This window comes from Pan troglodytes, chromosome 6 (assembly GCF_028858775.2).
Source record: "Pan troglodytes isolate AG18354 chromosome 6, NHGRI_mPanTro3-v2.0_pri, whole genome shotgun sequence".
NCBI classification, from domain to species: domain Eukaryota; kingdom Metazoa; phylum Chordata; class Mammalia; order Primates; family Hominidae; genus Pan; species Pan troglodytes.
Window position 1 is genome coordinate 167757675 of NC_072404.2, and position 7823 is coordinate 167765497.

At 44.7% G+C, this 7823-nt stretch overlaps 1 pseudogene; it reads left to right on the forward strand.

Moving 5' to 3' along the window:
• The first annotated feature begins 2311 nt into the window (after nt 1-2311).
• LOC107975664 (ATP synthase F(0) complex subunit B1, mitochondrial-like) lies at nt 2312-5236 on the forward strand (annotated as a pseudogene).
• Nucleotides 5237-7823: the final 2587 nt, after the last annotated feature.

Genomic DNA, 7823 nt, shown 5'->3' on the forward strand with positions numbered 1-7823 from the left:
GGGAGAGCCCTCCTCACTTAATCACCTCCCAAAGGCCATACCTCTCAACACCACTGCACTGGGGATGAAGTTTCAACATGAATTTTGGAGGGGATGCCACATCATCATTCAAACCATATCAACGTTCACACCAAAGCGAGGGGGATCTTGTTTACTAAACTGTGGGCTACCAGCTCCTGCAGTGGGTGGGTCCATGGGAACCAGAATCCAGCTTTGTGAAAATTAAGATTCAGCCACTTCAAAAGTGGGAAACTACACTTAGACCAGTTCCAGCGTGGTAGAGAAATCTGCAGCATGATGGCATAAGCATTCTTTTTTTTTTTTTGAGTTGGAGTCTCCCTCTATTGCCCAGGCTGGAGTGCAGTGGCACAATCTCGGCTCACTGTAAACTCCACCTCCTGGGTTCAAGCGATTCTCCTGCCTCAGCCTCCATTGCCTCAGCAATGGAGTAGCTGGGACTACAGGCGCATGTCACCACACTCGGCTAGTTTTTTTGTATTTTTAGTAGAGATGGGGTTTCACCATATTGGCCAGGCTGGTCTCAAACTCCTGACCTTGTGATCCACCCACCTCGGTCTCCCAAAGTGCTGGGATTACAGGCGTGAACCACCACGCCCGGCCAGTATTCATCTTTATATAGGAATTAGGGGATGGGGAAATTATTAGTAATCTCTTTCTTGCTCAATAAGGAGCTTTGGGGAGTATTTTGGCTGAAATGTTTGAGTTACTATTCTAAATGCCTCTGTCCTTCTCAGGAATGAGACCCGCAGACCAGAATGGGAGAGATGGGCAGAAACTCTAGAGCTGGATGGATCTTTTTGGAAAGAGGGAAGAGTTAACTGATGAGAGAGAAAGGATAGCTGCTGCCAGGAGGAAGGACGCTGGGTGGCTGACGGTGAGTCTTGGGCAGGTAGGCTGAGAAAGAGATGGTGAAAGGGGCATTGGAGAGGGTCTGCAGGCAGGAGCAGTGTGAGCGCTCACTCAGCTACTTGAGAGGCTGAGGTGGGAGGATCCCTTGCACCCAGGAGGGTGAGGCTACTGTGAGTTGTGATTGTCCCACTGCACTCCAGCCTGGGCAACAGAGCAAGATCCTGTGTCAAAAAGAAAAAAAAAGATAAGCTCAATTTAAAAGCAAGTAGTGCCCATGTCAAGCTGTATGCTTGTTTTTGTTTTTTGTTGTTGGGGGGAGGGTTGGATCTTGCTAGGTTGCCCAGCTGTTCTCCAACTCTTGGGTTCAATTGATCCTATGGCCTCAGCCTTCTGAGTAACTGGAACTACAGGTGCATACCACCATGTCTGGTTGGGCTGTATGGCTTTGCCCTTGCATTAGGCACAAAGCTGTGGGCTTCCTGGTGAGCACTTTCAAGCACTCTTACTCAAAGAAGCATTGGTCAGGCCCTTAAAGTCACTGAAAGCACTCACAGTCACCATGGCATCTGATATGGTTTGGCTCTGTGTTCCCACCCAGATCTCACCTGGAACTGTAATCCCCGTAATCTCCACACGTCAAGGGAGAGACCAGATGGAGATGATTGAATCACCGGGGTGGTTTTCCCCATGCTGTTCTTGTGATAGTGAGTGAGTCTCATGAGATTTGATGGTTTATAAAGGGCAGTTTCCCCTGCACTCGAACACAGGCTCTCCCACCTGCCACCAAGTAAGACGTATCTTTGCTTCTCTTTCATCTTTGCCATGATTGTAAGCTTCCTGAGGCCTCCCCAGCAATGGAGAACTGTGAGTCCATTAAACCTCTTTTCTTTATAAATTACTCAGTCTCAGATATTTCTTCATAGCAGTATGAGAACAGATTAATACAGCATCTTCCAAGCAAACACTGAAGAGGGGGCTGGAACATTTTCCAGTGGTAATTTTTCTTTTTCTTTGTTTTTTAAGACATGGGGTCTCACTCTGTCACTCGGACTGCAGTGCAGTAGCGTGATCTTGGCTCACTGCAGCCTTGACCTCTGGGCTCAAGTGATCCTCCTGCCTCAGTCCCCCAAGTAGTTTGGACTATAGGTGCGTGGCACCATGCCTGACTAATTTTTTAATTTTTTTGTAGAGACAGGGTTTTGCCATGTTGCCCAGGATGGTCTCGAACTTGTAAGGTAATAAGGTAATTGTAAGGTAATAAGGTAATAAACTGCATCTTTATTCTTCACATCAGCCCTGTGAAGTCACTTCCTACATTTTGACAAGATGGAAACTGAGTCACAGAGAGGTTAAGTACCTTGCCTAAGGTAACAAATGCATCAAGCCAGAGCTGAGATTTAAATCAGGCAGTTTGGCCTCAAAGCCTGTACCTTTGACCAACATGGACTATTTGGCTCTGAATTACGGAAGTTCTGGCACCATGACCATTAAGTGTCTTTGGACACAAGGGAGAGCTGGTATGAGGACATGAAAAATTCAACATAGCTCATTTCTATTAATGAAAAGATGTCTCAAATCTTAGTAATATTGAGGATAGGTGTCTTTCAACCATTTTTTTATACCTTAGTTATAATCCAGATAACCAAAAACAGCTGTGTGATTTTGGCCACACAAATCTAAAGCTGAGAGAATCACGAATGAGAACAAGCTTGGCCCATGGCCTGCGGGCCAAATGCAGCCCAGGATGGCTTTAATGCAGCCCAATGCAAAATCGTAAACTTTCTTAAAACATTATGAGTTCTTTTTGTGATTTTTTTTTTTTGCTCATCAGCTACCATTAGTGTTAGTGTATTTCACATGTGGTCCAAGACAATCTTCATCTTCCAGTGTGGCCCAGGTAAGCCAAACGATTGGCCTGCCTTTGAGTTAGAAGAAGGCAGCTGCTGAGGATGAGGGCAGTAATGATATGGACACTTGCCATGTGACACTACTTAGCATTTTTATTTTTAAAAACTTTATTGATTCATTTTTGAGACGAGGACTCACTCTGCTGCCCAGGCTGGAGTGCAGGGGCTCGAACATAGCTCACTGTGGCCTTGAACTCCTGGGCTCATGTGATCTTTCTGCCCCAGCTTCCTGAGCAGCTGGGACTACAGGTACACCACCATATCTGGCTAACTAATTTTTTTTTTTTTTTGGTAGAAGTGGGGTATTGCCATGTTGCCCAGGCTGGTCTCGAATGCCTGGGCTCAAGCTATCCTCCTACCTCAGCCTCCAAAACGGCTGGGATTATAGGCATGAGCCACCATGCCCAGTCCTTGGTATTTTTATACACTAACTTTACAACTCAGAAAAAGCCTTTCTTACAGACAAGGAAACTAAAGCTCAGAGATATTAAATTACTCATACAAAAACATACATTTCTTTTTTTTCTTTATTTTTTTTTGAGATGGAGTTTTACTCTTGTTGCCCAGGCTGGAGTGGAATGGCACAATCTCGGATCACTGCAACCTCCACCTCCCAGGTTCAAGCGATTCTCCTGCCTCAGCCTTGCAAGTAGCTGAGATTACAGGCATGCGCTACCATGCGGCTAATTTTTGTATTTTTAGTAGAGACGGGGTTTTACCACATTGGTCAGGCTGATCTTGAACTCCTGACCTCAGGTGATCCGCCCTCCTCGGCCTCCCAAAGTTCTGGGATTACAGGTGTGAGCCACCACGCCTGGCCTCATTTCTAAAATGGGCTTTGAATGCAGGTCTTTGAGATTTCAAAATGTGGGCTCTTTTTATTCTGCAAAAAACAAGTACAGTTAATTTTATGCATTTTTCTTGGTATAAATTAATATAATTAAAAATGTTGGGGGCCGGACACAGTGGCTCACGCTTGTACTCCCAGCACTTTGGGAGGCCAAGGCGGGTGGATCACGAGGTCAGGAGTTCGAGACCAGCCTGGCTAACGTGGTAAAACCCCATCTCTAAAAAAAAAAAAAATACAAATATTAGCTGGGTGCAGTGGTACGCGCCTGTAGTCCCAGCTACTCGGGAGACTGAGGCAGGAGAATCGCTTGAATCCAGGAAGCGGAGGCTGCAGTGAGTGGAGATTGCGCCGCTGCACTCCAGTCTGGGCAACAGAGTGAGACTCCATCTCAAAAAAAAAAAAAAAAGTTTGGGCCAGGTGCAGTGGTGCATGCCTGTAATCCCAGCACTTTGGGAGGCCGAGGCAGGCAGATCACTTGAGGTCAGGGGTTTGAGACCAGCTTGGCCAGCATGGTGAAACCCCATCTCTACTAAAAATACAAAAATTAGCTGAGCATGGTGGTGGGCACCTGTAGTGCCAGCTACTCGGGAGGCTGAGGCAGGAGAATTGTTTGAACTCAGGAGGCGGAGGTTGCAGTGAGCAGAGATTGCGCCACTGCACTCCAGCCTGGGCGACAGAGCAAGGCTCTGTCTCAAAAAAAAAAAAAAGTTTGGATTAAGAATACAGTATTGGTGAGTGGCCATCTTGCTCCTGCCCCTGACAGAGTCTCCGGTCGGGGTCACAGGGACATTAAGACTGCTGCCTGGACCTTCGATGACCACGCTGTCCCGGGTGGAACTTTCTGCCACTGCCACAGTGGCCCCCTCTCTGAAGAATGCAGCCTTCCTAGGTCCAGGGGTATTGTGGGCAACAAGGACCTTTCACCCAGGCAGCCACACCTTGCCCCTCTACCACCTTTTCCTGAAAATGGAGGAAAAGTTCGTCTTGGACTGATCCTTGAGGAATTCTTCAAGTTTCTTTATCTTAAAGCCGGTGTAACAGGACCCTGTGTGCTCGGAACTGGGCTTATCTTGTATGCTTTATCCAAAGAAATATATGTGATTATTGCAGAGACCTTCTCGACCATATCAGTAGTAGGGTTACTCGTCTATGCAATTAAAAAATATGGTGCCTCTGTTGCAGAATTTGCTGGTAAACTCAATGAGCAAAAACTTGCCCAACTAGAAGAGGCGAAGCAGGCTCCCATCAAACAAATCCGGGATGCAATTGATTTGGAGAAGTCACAGCAGGCACTAGTTCAGAAGCGCCATTACCTTTTTGATGTGCAGAGGAATAACATTGCTATGGCTTTGGAGGTTACTTACCAGGAACTACTGTATAAAGTATGTAAGGAAGTAAAGAATCGCCTGGGCTATCATATACCTGTGCAGAACATGATGCATTGAAAGGAACAAGAGCACATGATCAATTGGGTGGAGAAGTACGTGGTGCAGAGCATCTCTGCACAGCAGGAAAAGGAGACAATTGCCAAGTGCATTGAAGACCTAAAGCTTCTGGCAAAGAAGGCTCAAGCACAGCCAGCTATGTAAACGTATCTATCCCAATTGAGACAGCTGGAAACAGTTGACTGTTTGTGTCTACTGAAGTTATAATTTACCTCTCCTAAAAGTGAAAAGTTTACTTCATAGAGTGAAAGCACAAAATCTATTGGCCAGTCAGATGTTTCTCATCCTTCTTACTCTGCATTTGAGTTCCATGATCACTTCTGAATAAGCAGTTTGCCTTCATTAAAACCTGCTGCCTGACTAAAGATTACCAGGTTACAGTTTAAATTTGTAATTAATTCTACCATCTTTAATGAAGTGACAATCAAATGAAAAAAAATACAGTATCATTTTTACCTTAACTATCAGCTCCAGATATCAGGAACTCAGTGGCCATCTGTTGTTCTGCAAGTTACTCTTGCAGAGAATTCACTTTGCACTTTTTCTTGTAAGGCAAGTACACAAAATAGAGGGGTAAGACATGGAAATGTTGACCTAAAAGGAAGAAGCTGAGGCAAAATTAATCTAAATAGAGAGTTTTTTTGGGCCAAGTTTGAGGATTGCAACCCGACAGTGTAGATTTCAGTTGCCCTGAATCTGCACTCAGGTTAGCAGCAGTTACAAGTGACTTTTTTTTTTTGAGACGGAGTTTTGCTCTTGTTGCCCAGGCTGGAGTGCAATGGCATGATCTTGGCTCACCGGAACCTCCGCCTTCTGGGTTTAAGTGATTTTCCTGCCTTAGCCTCCCAAGTAGCTGGGATTACAGGCATGTGCCACCACGCCCAGCTAATTTTGTAATTTTAGTAGGATGGGGTTTCTCCGTGTTGGTCTGGCTGGCCTCGAACTCCTAACCTCAGCAATCTGCCCACCTCAGCCTCCCAAAGTGCTGGGATTACAGGTGTGAGCCAACGCGCCGGGCCACAAGTGGATTTTTAAAGGGAAAAAAGAAGCAATTCCTGGCCGGGTACAGTGGCTCCATCTCTACTAAAAAAAAAAAAAAAAAAAAAAACAAAAATTAGCCGGGCGTGGTGTTGGGCACCTGTAGTGCCAGCTACTCAGGAGACTGAGGCAAGAGAATCGTTTGAACCCGGGAGGCGGAGGTTGCAGTGAGCCAAGATCACACCACTGCACTCCAGCCTGGGCAACAGAATGAGACTCAGTGTCAAAAAAAAAAAAAAAAAAAAAAAAAAGGCAATTCCTGAGTTGTTACCAACAATTTATATTAACATCAAATAAACTATTGATGGGCTCTACATTGTTAAGCTGTAGGTTGTGGGTTACAGTGTCCAGTGTGGCATTATTAGGTTAATTTATAGCTACTTGTGGCAATAGTAAGCTGTTTCAAGACATGAATATATAGCTCGGAAAGGGGAGAGTAGGGCACGATCACTGTTTCATTTCAGTGCCTCTTTGGGCCTGGTAGTTTAAAAGGACTGGTATTCCTCTAATAAAAGGTCTTTTCTCAGAAACATAGTGTAACTTTGCACCCAGTTTTCAGATACACATTGTTGCAACTAGAGGTTCTGCTGAATGAAACAGTCTAAGGCAGCAAGTGTGGGTTCCCATTTACCTCTCTGCATCTGTGCCTGCTCTGTTGCTCCCCCCAATTCACTGTGACCTCCTAGTTTCCCAGCACAACTTCTGCTTGAATGGACCAAGTTAATATCTGGTGAAGATAATTTTGTAATGACACAGATTTGCTTCATTCATTCTACTATAATTACATGAGAATTCCTGCTGTCCTGCTTCTGATAATGTTCTAGAATGAACATCAATAAGGAGAGGAGAGACCCTTGGAAAGCCAGCTCCTCCAAAACCTGTTGCTTGTGAGATTGCACAATGGCAAGAAACATTTGGACCTAGTTTTTGGCAGTACGCTGTGTCCAGATTGCCTGGAGTCCAATTTATGCTACTCAGCAGTTTCATTCCCTATTGGCAAAATAGTTTAATTTTTGTTGGATACCACTCAGTCTCTAGGACATACAGTGATTGCCTGATGGGAGTTCATGGGCATTTGTTACTGAAAATAGACAACATTCAAGGTAAAGAGCTCAAAAGTAGAAAAGTGTATGTAAAATGATAAAAGGACTGGGTTAGTCTGAAGGACTGATGACTGAGATTCCTTCTGGCTCTAACATCTATTTCTACCTCTGCTTACCAGATGCTGGTTTTGCAATGCTTTCGGGGTTCCTGTTTTGTCAAGAGAGCCTAAAGAAGGTGCTCGGAACAAAATTAAATTTTAATCTAGGCTAATTTTCAAAGTATGAGCCTCAGTTTTCTTATTTGATTAAGGGAGATATTTATAATATCTACCTCGTGGGAATGTTAGGAAGATTAAATGTAATGGTGTGCTGAAAATGCTTTGGAAATGAAGATATTATTGTAACTCAGTTCTCCATAAGAATTGAATAGGAGATTGTTACAAACTGTCAACTGAAGAATGATGAGGTTCATACATTTGGAAAGGAGAGCTTTACTTCTCAAAAAGGGCTGCAGCCTGGAGGGGGCCCATTCTGACAGGCTGGGAAGTGTAGCCTCTGGCCAGAAGCTGGAAATAGGCGGTTTGAAAGTTGGAAGAAGAGACAGGGATTTACGCTGAACGGAGTGGCAGAATATACATATTCAATAAGCTATAGGTGGAGCCATGAATAT